The sequence below is a fragment of the Lepidochelys olivacea genome (assembly GCF_965140295.1).
Source record: "Lepidochelys olivacea isolate rLepOli2 genome assembly, chromosome: 3".
Classification (NCBI taxonomy): Eukaryota; Metazoa; Chordata; order Testudines; family Cheloniidae; genus Lepidochelys; species Lepidochelys olivacea.
In genome coordinates this window covers 174,266,402-174,285,320 of record NC_140413.1, presented here as the reverse complement: position 1 = coordinate 174,285,320, position 18,919 = coordinate 174,266,402, and the positions used below count along the sequence as shown (strand labels likewise).

The window sequence follows — 18,919 nt, the reverse complement described above, 5'->3', positions numbered from 1 at the left end:
CACAATACACACGCAGGCCCCGCCTCCCCGCTTCACACGCAGGCCCGCCTTCCCTTTTCACCCCCAGTACACACGAGCACAGCCCCACCTGCCCGTCCCCCACACGCACAGGCCCCGCCTGCCGGTCCCCTTCCCCCCTACACACGCAGAGGCGCCGCCTGCCCCCCGTACGCGCAGACAGAGGGCTCCCGGCGCCGCGGAGAGGCCTCCCACTTCGCAATGCCCCCGAGGCGAGTCGGGCCCTGGCCTGTACCTGGCCGCGGGCAGCGTTTGTGCCCCGGTGTCCGAGGGCCGGCCTGGCCCGGTGTGGGGTGTGGCTGGCAGGGTCTCACGCTGCGGGCGCTCCGGGTTGGCCTCCCCCCGCCGCAACAGCCGCCCGCTCGCGTAGTCCGAACGCAACCAGCAGCACCGACATGTTGGGAACCCCTCTCCCAGCGCCCGATGCTGGGCCCTCCCCCTCCCGCCGCTCACGTCAGCAGGCAGAAGGCGGGGTGCGGGGTGAAATGATCCGCCCCCAACAGCCCGGCCTCGGAACCCAACTTTGGCAGCCCCATTCTATTGGCTATCATGTCTGCCATTCAGTTAATCCCACCTCTTCCTGACTCCCATTGGCCAACACGCCTGCCTGCTGCACATATGCTAAGCGGCATTGGTTAACCCCTTTGCCACTCACCAGTTGCCCCATCCTCTCTCCGCCCGCCCAGATGGCAATAGCCGTGTGCCCTAGCCTAGTACTGAAAGCTATTGGCCGCGGCTACGGTCAATCAAGTGCCTCTCCTGTCATCCTCCTTACTTCTGCGCACTTTTTTACCCGGGCACTGCAGCCTGGGCATGATTGACGGGCGTCGCTGTCAGTTAAACCCACCGCCCCTCCCGCCGCAGCCTCTTTCACGAACACCAACCTCCTCCCACACAGCACGTTGGTGGCCCACACTTCATAGGCTCTTGATGCTGTCAGTCCAATTACATCCCATCTCCCTTCCATACCTCACAGCGGCCCGGCTAAAGGGCGGGCACGTACGTCGCTGTAATATCCCTGCTCTCATTGGGCTGCATGCCTGCCAATCACTCCTCCGAAGGGACGAGGCGAAGGAGACGGCGAGAGCGAAGTCGGCTTTGACAAAACAAGCAAGCGTTTCCCCCCACCCCCAACGGCAGAGCGCTCTGCCCTGTGATTGGCTGCGCGGGAGGCGGAGAGGGTGGCCTCCCCAGGTAGCTGCAAGGGGAGACAGGGGTTGGAGAGGTGATGAAAAATGCCCGTATGTGCTCGCCCATTACATCACCGCCAGCCAATCAGCGAGCGAGCGAGCGGTTCAGCCTCCCACCGCAGCGGGGGGAGGGAAGGCGTTTTGGTGCTTCGCACTTCGGGGGCCGCTGGGAGTACAAGCGGGGGCAGGGGCGGAGGCGCCCGGCCTCGAAGGAGGGACCGACCGCCGCAGCGCAGAGGCGGGGAAGGCCAGGGCTTAAGGGAGAAGGCGGCTGGGGCCCTGGGTACCCCGCATGCGGTCCAGCCCAGTGGATCATTGGCCTGCACATTGTCCGGCAGAGCAGGACTGGGCCCTGCCCCGGTCCCCGCCCTCGGGGTCCCGCGCTGCAGGCTGGACCCAGGGCTTTGCAATAGCAATAAGGAGGAGGCGGACAGGGGAGGTACTTGACTGATAGCAGCTGCAACCAGTGGTTTTCAGTAACAGGACAGGGTGTGTCCTATGCCCAGTGAGCAGCCAGTGCCACCCTTTTAGACCATATTATAATTGTGCAGCTAGTATACAGCCAACGCAGCTGTTAATTTAACTCTCTCCTTTCAAATACAAAGTGGCCTCCGAAATATCTTTGGTAGCAGCATGCGATCAGCACAGTGTCCTGAGGCACCTGCCCGTCGCACCTCCCTCCTTTTTTCCATCCTCCTTCTGGTTAGTGGCTCCAGGCTACCAGAAGGTTCTGTTGAATTTAGGTCTCTTTCTGCAGAAGAACCCATTGATGCTGGTATTTTTTTTAACCTCTGTAGTGTCATAGTCTTGTAGGAGTATTGTTGCCTATAATTTGACATTAGCCCTAGTCATCCATTTTAATCAGAAAAGGAAAACAAGGTACATTCTCCTTCCTCCCACCCCCCATCATGTTCTTATCTACATAAATGGTGAAATCCAGGTCCCGCTGAAATCAATGACAAAACTTCTCTTGGCTTCAACTAAAAAAAGTTGACCCAAACTTCACACAAAGTTGTTTTTGGAGTGCCCATGCTGTAATCTATTATCTCTACAGTAGCATAAAATATTTCCTTTACTAATAGTTTTTAGTGATGTAAACAATGTGATGCCCCGTCCCCTTTCATTAAATTGGTTTAAAGTTGCATTTCCCCCAAATTATATGCATCACATTTGTCAAGAACAGAACTCATGATCATGGGCATTAAAGTCAGTTTACATGGCATTTTCCTTTTGTTCAGGTCTAAAAGAGTGGCTGCAATGGCAAAAGTTCATGAACAGTCCCTGGAAAAGGCTTTGATTTTTCATTGTGGGAGAAGGCTATTCTCTATTAATCTACTTAAGTACGTGCTTGTAAAAAAGTGGACTCACTGCTGGAGTGTTTCCTGGTGGGTGGGTGAGGTGTAGCAGCTACCCTCTCCCCCACATCTGGCACCACATGATCACAGCCACTCTGGTTGTCTTGTTGTGGGAAGAGGCGGACCCTCTGACTTGACCCTCTGGCCCGGTCACCTTTTAAGTCAACCCCTTCTGGGGTATTAAAGTCCAAAAATAAAGGAATAGTATGAACTGTAACAACAAAATGGCAGATGAAATTCTGTGTTGATAAATCCCAAGTGATGCGCATTGGAAAACATAAACCCAACTGCACATACAAAATGGCAGGGTCTAAATTAACTCTTACCACTTAAGAAAGACATCTTGAACTCATTAGATAATTCTCTGAAAACATCTGCTTCAATGTGCAGTAGCAGTCAAAAAAGCTAACAGCATGTTAGGAACCATTAGGAAAAAGGATAGATAAGAAGACCGAAAATATCATAATGCCACTATATCAATCAATGGTATGCCCATACCTTGAATACTGCAGGTAGTTCTGGTTGCCCCATATCAAATAAGATATATTTAAAATGGTACAGAGAAGGGCAACAGAAATTCTTAGAGGTATGTAACAGCTTCCAGATGAAGGGACATTAAAAAGACTGGGACTTTTCAGCTTGGAAAAGAGACAATAAGGGGGGATATGTTAACGGTCTATAAAATCATTAATGGTGTGGAGAAGCTTAATAAGGAGATGCTATTTACTCTTCACATAACACAAGAAGGAGGGGACACCCAATGAAATTAATATGCAGCAGATTTAAAACAAACATAAGGAAGTACTTCTTCACACAATGCCCAATAAAACATATATTGTCTCTTGTCACCCTAACATCATGGGACCAACATGGTTACAACTACACAGCATACAACAATAGAAGAGATCTCATTTAGCCAGCTGAAATGGAATCTTCACAACATGAAAAAAAGGAAGCAAAACTTATCAGCTACATTTACTCCTGGGAAAATGCAAAAAACAAAACATCATCCCCAGCAGTCTCACCATATATAATCCTCTGACCAGTACATACAACTCCAGATATGCTGAACAGCTCTGCAGACAGACTTCAGAGAAAACTGAGGAATCATTTACTGCACCTAACACACCCCAGAAGTGACCACCTCAAACAAGAAATCATCACATGCTGCCACACACTGGAGGAAAAAAAGGGAAAGTTAGCTGGAAATCATGCAAGAAATTAAAAACAACAAGAAAAAAACCCCTGATGACAGCCGTCCAACATGAAAACAAAAAGTGGAACCAACAACAACTACTCGACAACCCACAGAACACCACCTCCAGGAGAAACCATGGTACCAGTACTCACCACATGGACACTGTATGATACCCAAACATCATCAACTTAATCAAGACTACCTCTCACTGTCGTTGAATTATCTGTACTCTCAAAATCTCAGTCTAAGGGACTGAACTTCTGCCTCACTACAGAACCTGATACCTGCTAACATGTGGAGAACTAGAAGAATTCTTTCACTGTCGCTGCCTCAAAGAATTCTTTCACAACAATGATGACACCACTCACAATACCACATTCCCACCAACAGTCATAAGAAAAAAGAATCATCTGACTGGACACCACAGAATGGACGAAACCACACTCTTGATCATTACGTTGATTGCTTCAGGGGAAAAAATTGACTATGAAGTCCTTAACAAACATCGCATTCACCATAATCTCTCCACTACCAAGAAGACAGCCATATGGTCCCTGAAATCTAACCACCAGATAGTGATCAAACCAGCAGACAAAGGGGGCGCCATTGTAGTCCTCAACCATGATGACTACGGTTAAGGAGGCCAACTGACAATTCTCTGACACCACCTACTATAAAGAACTTAAAGAAGACCCCACATCAGAATTTATCCATGAACTTAAAGATATCATCAAATCCTTTCCCAAACAACTCCAAGAGAAACTCTACAAACTTATCCCCCACAAACCCACCACACGGACCTTCAACATGCTTCCCAAGATACACAAAAAGGGATCTCAGACAGACGCATCATATTTGGCCACGACACTCTTACTGAAGGAATATCAGGACCAGTGTTCCCTCTAATTTTTCCCACCCATGTGCAGAATGAACTTTGTTATGTACACGAATATGGAGGTGATGTGTGACATATTACCTCCATATTGGTGTGCATAAATTCATGTGGTGGGGTAGGGCTGAGGGGTTCGTAGTGTGGGAGGGGGCTCAGGGCTGGGGCAGAGGGTTGGGGTGCCGGGAGGGTGAGGGCTCCAGCTGGGGGTGCAGGCTCTGTGGTGGGGCTGGGGATGAGAGATTTGGGATGCAGTGGGGCTCCCCCGCCCAGTTCTCTCTCCCTGCAGCAGCACCTGGGCTGAGGGGGAGGGGCACCAGTTCCCTGGCCCCGGCAGGTCCGGGGCTAGGCTGGGGAGGGGCCCCTGGCCATGGCAGGGTCGGGCTGGGGAGGGGCTGGGGGAAGGGCGCCTGTCCCCCAGCTTCGGCAGAGTCGGGCTGGGGGAGGGGCTCCTTTCTCCAGTCTGTGGCAGTCCAAGGCTGGGTTGGGGGACTGGGTTGGGGGAGCGGGATGCCACAGCAGGTCTGGGGCTTGGGCATCTCCCCCCACCACAGCCCTGAGCACCTGCACAGTGCTTAATAGGCAGCTGCACAGCCACACAGTTTAGAGGGAACTTAGATCAGAACTCATAGAAACTATCCTCAAACCACTCACCACACAAAGGTCCAGCTTCCTCCAGGACCACAACTGACTTCCTCCACAAACTCCACAATATTAACAACCTCACTCAGAACATCATCCTTGCCATGGATGTCGCTTCCCTATATACTAACATCCCTCACAATGATGGCATAGCTGCCTGCCTCAAATATTTACAAGACAATAGACAACCCTCAGGTATCCAGCCCAAACACTTTGCCAGACTCATCCATTTAATCTTCACCCATAACAATTTTACACTGAACAACAAACATTGTATCCAAACAATGGGAACAGCCATGGGTACTAGTATGGCTCCCCAATATGCCACCCTCTTCATGGGCCATCACAAATAATTTCTGGACAAATGCACCACAAAATCAATCATATACCTGAGATACATAAATAATATTTTCATCCTCTGGACGGACAGCTCATAGATTTCCACCACAACTTCTAAACCACCACCTGTCCATTAAACTCTCTCTGAAACATTCCTACATTAACATCAATTTCCTGGACACCACAATCAGCTTCAACAATAAACCCTATAAATAACTCTATACAAGAAACTCACAGACCACCACACCTACCTTCATAGATCCAGACCTCAAACACAATAAGAAATCTGCTATCTACAGCCAGACACTCAGATATTGCAGAAGCAAGGAGAAAGTCTGGGATATACACCTTAACACACTTAAATCTGCTTTAATCAAACAAGGACACTCCGCCAGAGAAGTAGATCACATCTTGGAATGGGCCACCCAAATACCCTGAGAGAACCTGCTTCAATACAGAAATAAACCCCCCTCCAACTACCACTCCCAGCTGTCACCTACCACCCCAGGCTGGAACTCATACAGGGTATCATTAAACAACTATAACCCATCCTTGATGGGGATCCCATCCTGAAAGAAATCTTTCCTAGACCCCCACTTCTGGCCTTCAAACAAACCCCCTCACCCCTCCCCAACCTTTCCAAGGTCATCAGAAGCAAGCTCCCCACAGACCAGGACACACCAACTCAAAGCAGCACCAGACCCTGCTAGAACAACAGATGCAAAACCTGTAGACTCCACTGCTCCAGGGATCAACACACCTTTCAGGGTCCATGGGTCCTACACATGTGGTGTACCTCATCCAGTGCACTAAATTTCCCAATAACAAATATGTGGGTGAAAACAAGATAATCACTGCACTCTCAAATGAACTCACACAGGAAAATGATAAAAGACAAAAACACTATCACCTGTGGGTGAACACTTTTCACAAAGCGATCGCTCTGTGTCTGACACACCTATATGTCATCCTCAAAGGAAACCTGCCCAACACTTACAAAAGACCCGCTTGAGAGTTTAAATTCATAACTTTGCTAGACACTAAAAATCATGGACTGAACAGAGATTTATGGACTATTACAACCATCCGTTACCCACTAACCCCCTCTTTTTGTCTCTGACTGCAGAGGTGTTAACGGGGCCCTTCTACCTTGAATGGTCACTTAGAATATGTGTTAGCTATTTATGCTAAACAATCTGTTCCAGCTTGCATTTAGCTGTGATGCTCAGAGTGCCTTTCCCAGATGTAAAGAAGAGCTCTGTGTGGCTGGAAAGCTTGTCTCTCTCATGAACAGAAGATGGTCCAATAAAAGATATAACCTCAGCCATCTTATTTAGCCAGGGTGGCATTTTTTTTTGGTCCTCTTACTATTTTTTTATTTTTATTTTAGCCTCTATTATGGTGTTTTTAAAAAGTTTCCATGCAGCTTGCAGGCATTTCACTCTTGTGACTGCTCCTTTTCATTTCCATTGAACTAGCTTCCTTATTTTTCAGTAGTTTCCCTTTTGGAAATTAAATGCTACTGTGGTGTTGCTTCATCCTTGCCTGTATAGCACTTTGCAGGGTTTGTCATTAATCCAGCCTCCCCTAGGGACTGGAGGACAGCCACTACCTGCTTCAGGTGTCCTCCCAATTCCAGCTATAAATATCATCAATAGAGGCTGAAGCATATTCACCATGGGGTTGAATGACCCTATCCATCAGCCACTGAAAAGTCACCAAAGCACCACTGAAGCCAAATGGTATGGTTTGGAACTGATATAGCCCATAAGGGGCTGCAAAGGCTGTCTTTTCTCCTAGATTCAGGAGTGAGAGGGATTTATCAATACCCCTTCATAAAGTCCAAGGTGGTAACATACCAGGCCTAGCCAAACCAATCCAGTAATTTGTCTACTTGGAGTGTGAGATATGTATAAAATTTTGAGATAGCATTGATTTTCCTTATGTGTATAGAGAAGCAGCTTGTACTATCCTGTCTGGGCACTGCAACAGTTGGGCTTCTCTAGTAACTATGATACTCGTCAGTCGCTCCAAGCTCTAGCATGGCCTGGAGCTCTTGCTTTATGATTAAGGCTACGATTATGTCACGGAAGTCATGGATTCCGTGACTTCTAGCAACCTCCATGACATTTTCTGCCCAGGACTAGAGCTGTCAGCCAGTGGAGCTCTGCAGCTCTCAGCTGTTGCTGGCAGTGGCCCTGCCTGCAGCTGGTAGTGGAAGCAGGAGCTCCCAGCCGCTGCCCTCCTCCCCAAGCTCCCAGCCACTGAGGGTGGGGGGAAGACTCCGCAGCTGCCCATGCAGAGCAGGCGGCAGGGGGACCCCCACAGCTGCCCAGGCACTGTGCAGGGGACCCTGGAGTTCCCACTCACTGCAACAGCAGCAGGGAACTCCAGAGCCGCAGAGGTGGTGGGTGCTGAACCTGCCTTCCTCCCAATTTTGTCAGGGATATTTTTAATGAAAGTCAGGGACAGGTCACAGGCTTCCGTGAATTTTTGTATATTGCCTATGACCTGTCCATGACTTTTACTAAAAATATCTGTGACAATATCTTAGCCTTATTTATAATCTCTCTCATCTTCCTGGGATGCATATGATGGGCTAAAAAGACTGTGTAGAATGTAGCTGCCAGTTGTCACGCTTGGGTCTTCTGGCATCAGATTCTCCCCAACACACATGGTCCTGATGGTCCAAGTGTTGTGTATCTGAGAGCCCTGTTCTGGCTCTGGAGCACAAGGGGCTATAAATAATCCCTTCTGAGCTTTCCATGGCTTTAAAAGGTTGACATGGTCGATCTATTTAGTCTTTCTTTTATCAGGTTTTCTAATTTCTTAATCTACTGGTCCTATCTGCTGTATAATTCATCAGACCAACGGTGTTGACTCTGTGTTAGAGAGCAATAGGGGCATCTAATCACCAAGTTTGAACTCTCTGATATGGGCTCCTTTATTATATGCACTCCAGTGCTTACCTTGTAATGAAAGAGGTGTAGGCATTCAAGAAATGACATGCTGGGGCTCAAGAATTTTTTTTACTTTCATAACTGATGCAGCAAGCCCAGAGGTGCCGGGACTATGAACTTCCAAGCCTAGACATGCCAGGGCTCAGCCCTGACACAAATTAAGCACTGACACACTCTCTTTGGCATTCAAAAAGCTCTCCCTTGCAAAGGAACTTAGACCTTCAAGCTCGTTGCGAAGTTTAAGTACATAGGGGACAACATTTTCAGTTTGAGAGCCCTGTTCCTCCCACATCTCCCTCACCAAGCCCAAAATCCTTTGAGGTTGCCTCCCATAAGAGTTCAAAGAGAAGCCTGTAGATGGCTTGGCACCTCTCATACTGCAAACAGGAGGGGAGTGAAGCATCTGGTCCACATGATGAAGATATGTGGTGATGAACGTCTTTAGCATGTTCTTCAATATCCGATTAAAACATTCCACCAACCCATCCATCCAGCAGTGTAAAGAGAAGTTCTGAGTCTTAATTTTTATTCTTTTATACACTTATCACATAACCTTCAATGTAAAGTTGGTTCCCTGGTCAGTCAAAATCTTCCAGGGCAGTGCTATCCTGGCAAAGACCTCCATTAACCCCCTCCTTGCCTGCATGGGGCTTGTATGCCCTATCACAGCCCTAGTTTTATTTTTCCATTCTCCCACCATAGGGCTTACGTAAGATACTTTCTAACAGACCCAACTAGTCCTTTTCTGCTTTCACTTAGGCCTGAATCTGGCAGTCTTTTAAATACAATTCATGTATTATTCAAGTGACGGCACATCTGGCTGAAAAATGTTGTGTCTTTTGTGTGGGCCACTATAAAAATCATTCAGTCCTGATAATTCTTGCACCATACTTTGAATTGTGGCAAACAGAAACACTAGGATTGGGGGCAGGAAGGGATCGGTGGCTATCTGATTTTGCAACCATTTAAGCTAATGGGAAAATCTCCCATTGGTTTCAGTAGAAGCAGAATCAGGCAGATTGTCTGTAAAAACAGAGACATGATAAAACTCAGATTCCGCTTTACTCCATGGTTGCCATGGGATAATGACTATGCTCAATATGACTGAGGCACACTTAGCTGCTACTGCATCTTCCATGTATCTTCTTCCAGCATGCATTCTTTCTACAGTGAATATTACACCAACACAGCCATACAAAGCCAGGAAATCACTAGTTGAATTTTAAACCACCCCTGGAAATCTACAATCATGATTTTTGTTTTTTTCTGCCCAGATCAACCCCCACAAGGCTCTTTCCTTTATCTCCATACAAAACATGAAACCTTAACTCCAGCCATAAACATCAGCTTTTGAAAGAGACAAAAAACATCATACTTCCCCATTACATCACCTGAGTAATACTAGAAACATTGCAAACAGTAACTTCCCAAAATGATAAACACTACTACAAATGCTTTCCACTTTCAAATAAAAAGTTTTCTTCTTTATCATCTAACATAACCCACCTAAACATAACCATCATCTAAAAAGCAAGCACATTAACCATCTAACTCAATGCAACATCACTTCAACATTCCAAACAATTAGAAAATATAAATATCTAGCCACTCCACATGGCTTAGAATTAAAATTTACACAAGAGGCATGTGTGGCAAGAGGCATTTGTCATTGTGGTGGCGGTGGAAGTGGATGAGGTGATAAGAAGGTGAAATAATGGCGGGATGTTGCAAGGGGAAGCTAATGACTTTTTTGTGTGTGTGGTTGGGCTATTCACTTAAGAGGTTTTCAGTGAATTTTGTTTTAAAGAAAAACATTTTTATATATAAGAATATCAGTGTGTATATACATATAAATGCACAAACTACAACGTCCAGGCTCCTTTTCTGGTCAGGAAAGTAAAACAGAATAATTAAGCAAAAATGAAAGCAAATTCCTAAGTGATCTATACAAATGCAACTGAATAGAAGGTTTGAAATGGACTCTATAGGACAAAGTTGTAAATACAAAGTCAATGGGTCATTTACAAGAAACTTCTATTTGATGCTGCTCTAAAAAGGATGAAAGGATGTTCTTATTAAATGGATTTTTCTAAGTCCCCATTTTGTATGTTCTTTTGTTATTGTGAGAATAGATTTGTCTCTTCAGTGATAGCTGTTGATGGATCGCCTCAAGAATTAAATCTGCTTCATGCTCAAGTCAACGAGCTGTGAAATAGGTCTTGACAAAATAACATCAGTCACTTCAGAAAGATACTGAAGCTGACAGCACTTTTACATTATCATCTCACCTTTTACCTTTGGTTTCTGAGCTCTGAAAATGTTAGCTGTTCACTTGAAACGTGTCTGCCTAACGTGTCAAATGGACTCCATCCTAGTTTCATCACAAGAAGCAGATGCTCCAGTTTCACAGAACAGCATTTTACAGTCACTGAAAAGTAACATTCTTGATACAAAAATAATCAGAGTTTTTTTCTCCAAAGAAAACAAGCTGCTTAGTCTTTCCTATGCTCCTTCCCACAACCTGCTAAGTAATAGCCACCTAATAACCCATTTATTGAACAAATAGCATTAATAAAATTCATCACCCTTCTGCTGGGCAGTCCCTTCTTGATACACTACACCCACTATGTGGAGTGGAAAGGAAAGAAAGGTCTACAATTCTCCACTACTGACAGAATTCCCAGGTAGGTGGGAGTTCTATTTGAGACTTTCCTGCTGTATGACCATAAGAGAAGAAACCTTTCATAAAGGTTAAATTTATTTGCTGGTATTAATGTATCAGTTACAAAAGATCCCCCACTGTACTAAAGAAGATGGAATATCTAAGCCCCCTGATCCTGCCATCAAATTTGTGTGGGTGGACCTTTGTGGCCATGCAGAGTCCCATGGGTCCATCCACATGAATCTGATGGCAGATCTGGGGCCAAAAACAGTAACAGCAGAGTTTTTAAATTGTTGCAGATGTGCATCAGATTGCCTTCTTTACCATTAGATAAATTAAACTGCGAAATTTCTTAACTTTAAGTGATTTACAACCTCCTGATTCTTATGAGTAAGATTTTAGATTTATTTGAACAGTGTATTACTGTAGTTCTTCCTTACATATGTGGAATAGCTGGCACATGATACTCCTCCCTGCGTAGACCATCGTACTAAGAGATTTGTCATCACCATGTATAAAATATCTTGGCTTTAGTAAAAAGCAAAATTCCCATTGATATCAGTGGAGCCAGGATTTCACCCCATTGATCTACTATTTACTTTATCTTGTACAGTGACAAATTATTGTACCAAATTCAAATAATATCACAAGCATGGTTAGTGTGTAAACTTTAACACATTTAACCTATATTTCTAAAATATGAATTTACCCAATAGTCGAGCTAGGCAAATAATTTGTAAGAATTGGGGGTTTTTTTCAATTAATTTTTTGGCTTATGATTTGTCTCAGGGCAGATTAATTTAAAAAAAATGTGAGAAAATAATTCACCAATTAATATTTTTACATAATTCTTGATTTTTAGATTGTTCATATGCATTTCATTCAGAGTATTTGAAATAGGAACAACGCAGGTTAATTTTGGTTGGACACAGAGGTCAGTTGTCATGTTTCTGTTCTGTGATTGGATGACTGAGAATCACGTCTTCAGTGTAAATATTTACTTTTATGAATGCAAAAATATGCTTTCCACATGTACTCTCCTATAGTATGTATGTAGAATTCACTTTTTCTGCAAAGAGTCCTACCAGTAAATTTGCTAGATAGAACGGTTGCAGAAAGCAAACACAAAAGGGATATGAATAAGCTCAAACCAAATTAGTTCAATTTTTAATTCAATTTGTTTTATTCAGCTCTGCCAAACAGTATGTTATATTGCCCACTGATACGTAATCATGTTATGAATGCTCCTAGTACACTGGAGAAAGGGAGCCTTAGCAATGAGGGCCAGATATTCAGCTGCTGTAAACTGGTGAAGCTCCATTGACTTAATTGGAGCTTTGCTAAGTTACATGAGCTGAGGATTGGGCCCTGGATTTCTTGAATGTTGAGTATTTAAACATCTCAGACTTAACTGTACATTAACATAGTATTTTGCATGGAAAATATGTATTTCTATGAGCAAAATAACAGAACAAAACTGTTGTTCACCTATACTTGAGTAGCAGTCATTAAGCCAACATTTATCATTATCACCATGAGTTGGCTTAATGTGCCCTACTAAACATTTGGGAATAACCCAAAGTATGTTTAAGATTGGTAAGTATTGTTCTAGATGGGGGTTCTGTTATCATAAGAAGGGACAGACATTGACTTGGGACTAAAGCCTTCTTACTGAAAAGTCATTTAAAACCAAAGATCAGAATCCAACCAAAGATGCTATGGTATACCAATTCTTTAGTTTAAAATAGTAGGCCAGATCCTCAGCTAATGTAAATCAGTGTTGTTGCACTGCTCTTGTTAGAGCTGTGTTGATTTATATCAGCTGAGGATCTATGCCAGTAGAAGACACTTGCCTTAATCTTTGGCTAGTGCCATGATAGAGACATACCAAGGTAATAAATTTATGGGTTAAGAATATCCTCTACTAAGATGACTGAGATGAATCAAAAGGTGTTAAATCCACCTGCTTGAGTCAAGGCAGACTCCAAACTATCTATTACACACACAAAAAAAGGAAAATAGATAACACAAGTAAATAGAATATATTTACAATGTTTTAAATTATTAACTAGATTTATGTGTGTCCTAGTTAAAATCTGGGTACCTCCGCTCTGCAGACTGGGCTCCATAAGACTTAGTGTGAGAATAGTTCTCAATAATATTAAAATAAGTATCAACTGTATTATGTAGATGGGAGAGACATCTTATAAAATCCTGGAGAACCAGTACCAACTGTTTGCCTAGGTAGTTGTATAGTTCTGCACTACTTCTGATTCACCTGCAGTAAATGTCACTTCTAGTTTCCTTTGTTAAGGATCCATTGAATAAGTTGCAAACAAAAATGAGGAAACATTTGGGGTAACCTCCCATCATCCATTGTCTCTGTAATCTCTCAACTTCCCATTCCAACTTACACTAACACTGTCACCAGCACCAAGGCAGAAGTTCTGCTTCATTCTGAGAAGCAGTGGCCTACATTATTCAATGTTCGTTATGAATAAAGTTAAAGTAACCTATAGTCATAAAACTCACGGAAGTGTCAGTGCCTAGATAGGTTTCAGAGTACCAGCCGTGTTAGTCTGTCTTTGCAAAAAGAAAAGGAGTACTTGTGGCACCTTAGAGACTAACCAGTTTATTTGAGCATGAGCTTTCGTGAGCTACAGCTCACTTCATCGGATGCATACCGTGGAAACTGCAGCAGACTTTATATACACACAGAGAATATGAAACAATACCCCCTCCCACCCCACTGTCCTGCTGGTAATAGCTTATCTAAAGTGATCATCAAGTTGGGCCATTTCCAACACAAATCCAGGTTTTCTCACCCTCCGCCCCCCCCCCCCCAAATTCACTCTCCTGCTGGTAATAGCCCATCCAAAGTGACCACTCTGGTCACTTTGGATGGGCTATTACCAGCAGGAGAGTGAATTGTGTGTGTGGGGGGGGGGCGGAGGGTGAGAAAACCTGGATTTGTGCTGGAAATGGCCCAACTTGATGATCACTTTAGATAAGTTATTACCAGCAGGACAGTGGGGTGGGAGGGGGTATTGTTTCATATTCTCTGTGTGTATATAAAGTCTGCTGCAGTTTCCACGGTATGCATCCAATGAAGTGAGCTGTAGCTCACGAAAGCTCATGCTCAAATAAATTGGTTAGTCTCTAAGGTGCCACAAGTACTCCTTTTCTTAGTGCCTAGATAGAAAGTAGGCCATGGTTTGGCAAGTATTATAATGACATCTCCCCTAGCCTCAAACTACAAACAGTATTAACATGTTCCCATATTCTGGTTGTGACAGTCCCATGGACAACTATACAATCAATTACTACTTACAACAGGAACCATCTGCTTAAGGGACTACACAGAGGCCATGGTATAGTCTGGGGGAGTAAGTATAGACATACATACTTTAACCCACTGGTTTGTGTGACTGCTGCCATGTTGGCCAACAAAGTACTGTTGTCCTATCTGACATCCGTGTCACCCCTCTGCGAAGTACTAGCACTTGTCTGGGGCCTTGCAGGTCATCTTCCCAGTTGAGAAGAAATCAATTACATGGAGTCAGGGCATATACTAAATATAACATGGTTTATTTACACACATACACCGGTCCTGATATGAAATGGTCACATAGCATGCAGGGCAATTTCTTTGTTGAGGAATCTCAGTCCAACACCAGTGCCCAGTTCCCATGGAGTACCTCTGCCTCAAGAATTTACTTTAAAGAAAGCTCAAGGCAGAGAGCGAACTCTGCTGCTGTTTGCTCAGCACCCTCTCTCCCAAAGCTACCTCTACACAAAACCTTGAATAATTGACAACAAACAACACTGCATGTCTTTCCAAGAGTCAAAACTTGTTTATATGCTAAGGAAAAGAACTCACAAGATTATGCGTAACAGTACATCCTGGTGATACATGCCATAACAACACAATACGCTCATCCCATTAAGCCCATGCAGTAATTGCCTTCCATGGCTTCTGTTGCAGAGGACCTACTGGAGTGGTCTCTCTGCAACATTCCTATGAGACTGTAGGCTGGTCTACCAGGCAGGGGATAGGCAGACAGCCACACCCAGATTAGGTTTCTGTCCCTTACTTCAGGGCTCTGTTTATTGTCTTCCCAAACAAAGCAAGAAGAATATACAATAAGCAGACTACACAGTCTGGTTAGGGGTTCAGACTGGGGTCCTCTGGCAGCTACCAGACAGAACCCTTTCTGACCCAGGGGCACTCCACAGGGCCAGACAGCCTGGCTGCAGTCTCCTGCTCTATTCAGCAATGTGTAGTGGGAGCAGGGGGGGAGGAGGGGGTCAAGTGCCCCCCGAGATTGGCCTGCCAGGGGCTGGGAGGGAGAGGGGCCTCTATCCTCCTTTCCCCTGGCACATTTGGCCGCTCTCCCTGGCAGGTGAGTACGTGTGTATGTCAGAGCGAACCTCCCAGCCAGGCTCTCTCAGGCAGAAGTGGCTCCATCCCGCTCCCTGCCCAGCTGCCAGGGAGAGTGGCTGAAAGTGCAGCGGGGGAGGCATAGGGAGAGAATGACAGAGAGCCCCCTCCCCACAGATAATGTGGGGCAGGGAGAGTATTGCAGCCCTGGGCGGGGCGCAGGGAGGGAAGGGTCACTGAGTGGGGAGACGTGGGGCAGTCACATGTCCTTCCTTTAGCTTGTGCCCCCTCAGTATGGGGAGGTGCTACTTGACCAACTGCATGGCTGAGCTCTCCTTTATATTCCCGCTGAGAGTTTGAGCAAATCATGAGGTGCTGATCAGCTGTGTCAGCTGATTCCCAATACCTGTCTGCTGGGCTCCTCTCTGGGGTAAGGTCAGCAGCTGCTCCCTGTCCCCCAGCCCCTAGGCTATTAAAGGGGCAGATCACCCTGTAACAGGGACCATAATAGGAGCCACCAATGTCCATTCTGTTTCCTCAGTGCTGATATTTCAGTATGCACCTTGGTACTATAAAACTAGTTAAAAAGTAGAAGCTAAGTTGTCATAAAGCTTTGATATTTTCTTAAAATTCTTTCTACATATCTGCCTTTGCTAAGATAGCATTAGTTTGATGCCTAGTTTACAGAAATGTCTAAGACACAACTAGATAAGTCAGTGTACAATATAAACAAGTTTCTTACCTTTTCAAATCTGTGATCTTTGCAAATACAGCTAAAGAGGTGTTCAGCTAAGGTCATACAAGTGCAATTTTGGCTTACTGAATTAAAAATAGATCAACTCTGATTCAGCAACTACTATAACACCTGGAACTCCTATTGAGTAAATCCAGATACTTTAGTGGTGCTATACTGCTCAACTTTCTGATAAAACTAAGTCTTAGTATTCAAGCAGCATATAATCAGATATAGCTACTTTGAGTATAAATCATTTAGGATCTTCTGTTCAGCCACAATATGTACGACTTCTGTGGCATGGAATCCCACTCCAGAAGTCTATTTTTTTTTAGTGGGGAGCAGATGTTTGATGGAGATAAAAGATTACACCTCATGAGAAGTCTCCAATGTCCTAAGAAGCTGCCTCTCCACCCCTTCTGTAGTCTGGTGCAGATTCACTTGGGTGGAAGATACAAATAGATTTCAGTGAAAGAGGGTTGAGGCCTAACTGTGGTGAAAAGTTAGCTACGTGTACTAATCCAGTCTATCTGTAGTGGAGTATGTTTGGGAGTATGTTAGGAGTTTTTACTGCAATTTGAGTTCTGGAGAGATGAGACTGAACAACAAAGTTTGGATCATAATACAAAATATGGGTGAGCGTTCCACATCTGGGCTTTTGCTCAGACCCCATCCTTAATGCTACACAGTTATTAAGGAACTTGGAGCACAGATACATGTCCAGTGTCACACGCTCCACAATGTCCAGGTACAATAGGAATGGGAACAGTATAAATGTTTAGATTGGTTTCTACATCAGCCCATTTGATACAAAGAGTTGCCTGCCACCCATTAGTTATTATGCTTTATTTCTTAGCAGTCCATCTTTGGCTTTAGTCAATGTTTCCATTCATCCATTTCTAAAACTTTCTAACATTAGTAGCTAGATTCGCTGGTTTGCCAAGTTCACTTTGTCCTGTTTATGCAGCACAAAGTGCACCAAAGCAGTCAGGGATTTCCCCTGAAGAATTTCCCTCATAGGATAAGTCACCTCCTGCACCACAATGCCTCCCTGTCCCAGAATAAGGGGAGAGAAGTGCACCTGGTTTTTCACTAGTATAAGGTCCTTGCGAAAACCTATGTCAGTGGTGTAAACTCAAATTGCTGCCCTGAAGCTTTAACCTGCACTGGAGCTGTGCTGCTGTGAATCATGGAGCTGCAATCAACTCCCTGACAGCCCCTCCTTTCCACTGGGTTTGAGCAGAGCTTGAGCACAGTGGAGATTGAAGCCCTAGAGCAGGGATTCTCAAACTTTATCGCACCAAGACCCCCTTCTGACAACAAAAATGACTACATGACCCCAGGAGGGGGGACCGAAGCCTGAGCCCACCCAAGCCCCGCAGCCCAGGATGGGGGAGTCAAAGCCCAAGCCCAAGCTCCACCATCCCGTGCGAGGGAGCCAAAATTGAAGCCCAAGGACTTCAGCCCCAGGCAGGGGGCCTGTAACCTCAGCCCTGCCACCCAGGGCTGAAGCCCTTAGTCTTCGGCCCCAGATGGTGGGGCTCAGGCTTCAGCTTCAGCTCTGGGCCTCAGCAAGTCCAAGCCAGCCCTGGTGACCCCACTAAAACGGGGTTGTGACCCACTTTGGGGTCCTGACCCACGTTTGAGAACCGCTGCCATAGAGACAGCAGAGACCCATTAGTTCATCATCCTGCCAATTCAGGATTATCCTCTTCAGTACATTTATTAATATATTGTCCATTCTAGTTCTATGTCTCCCTAGGAAAGTAGCTTCCAATGCTTCCCTACTCCACAACTTTGTAGATTACACTGGACTAGATTGTGCAACTTTAACTCACATTAGTGAGCACTTATTCACACAAGAAGTCCCATTGAAATCAGTGAGAAAACCTTCCCCTGCAGTTTATCAAAACTTTATTTCATCCCACTACTATTCCTAGTTACATCCCTTTGTACCATGCTGAATAATTCCTCTTCTTCTTTGGTGTTGATACCCTTCAGATGTTTCTAGACAGTTATGTCCCACATCTTCCTTAGTCATATAGTGAAACTATGCATATGTTTAGCTATATTAATCCTGTCTCAAATCATTCCCTCTCATCCCCTGATCATTTTTGTTGCTTTTGTTTGAGCTCCTTTCCATTCATTAATTCCTTTCTGGAACTGAGGAGTCCAAAACTGAATGCACTATTGCAGCTATGGAGACAGAAAAGCTACATTAGCTGGACTTTTACCTCTCTGCTCCATGACATGATGAGTCTCAATTTCCAGCCCAAAATGTCACTGGCCTTTTTCTGCAATTCCTGTTTAGTTTTCTATCCACTATCACTGCTAGCTCTCTTTCAGCATTACTGCTGTCTTGGTTTCTCCCTCTTTGAATATCTGGACTTTAGATGATTACCCCTTCCCTTCAAGACAATTTTAATTCGTTTTGAGTGTAACACTTCATGAGAAAATCATTCAAAAGCTCAACTGTAACCAAACATATTGCACCTTATTGTGTTCCTTTTCTCTTGGTTTTGTTATTTTAACCAAAAGCAATCAAGTTTGGG

General features: G+C 44.8%; 1 protein-coding gene across 3 annotated transcripts in view; it reads right to left on the bottom strand.

The window, feature by feature from the left end:
- PPM1B (protein phosphatase, Mg2+/Mn2+ dependent 1B) overlaps positions 1-1,203 on the bottom strand; it is a gene marked incomplete at its 5' end in the record, with an annotated part of 101,054 nt that extends 99,851 nt beyond the window's left edge. The window contains one exon of one of the 3 annotated variants that reach the window (XM_084623777.1): positions 988-1,203. Of the gene's footprint in view, positions 1-253; positions 469-987 lie in introns of those variants that run through there. The other 2 variants (XM_084623776.1, XM_084623778.1) reach the window with 2 other exon arrangements.
- Between the last annotated feature and the right edge of the window lie 17,716 nt (positions 1,204-18,919).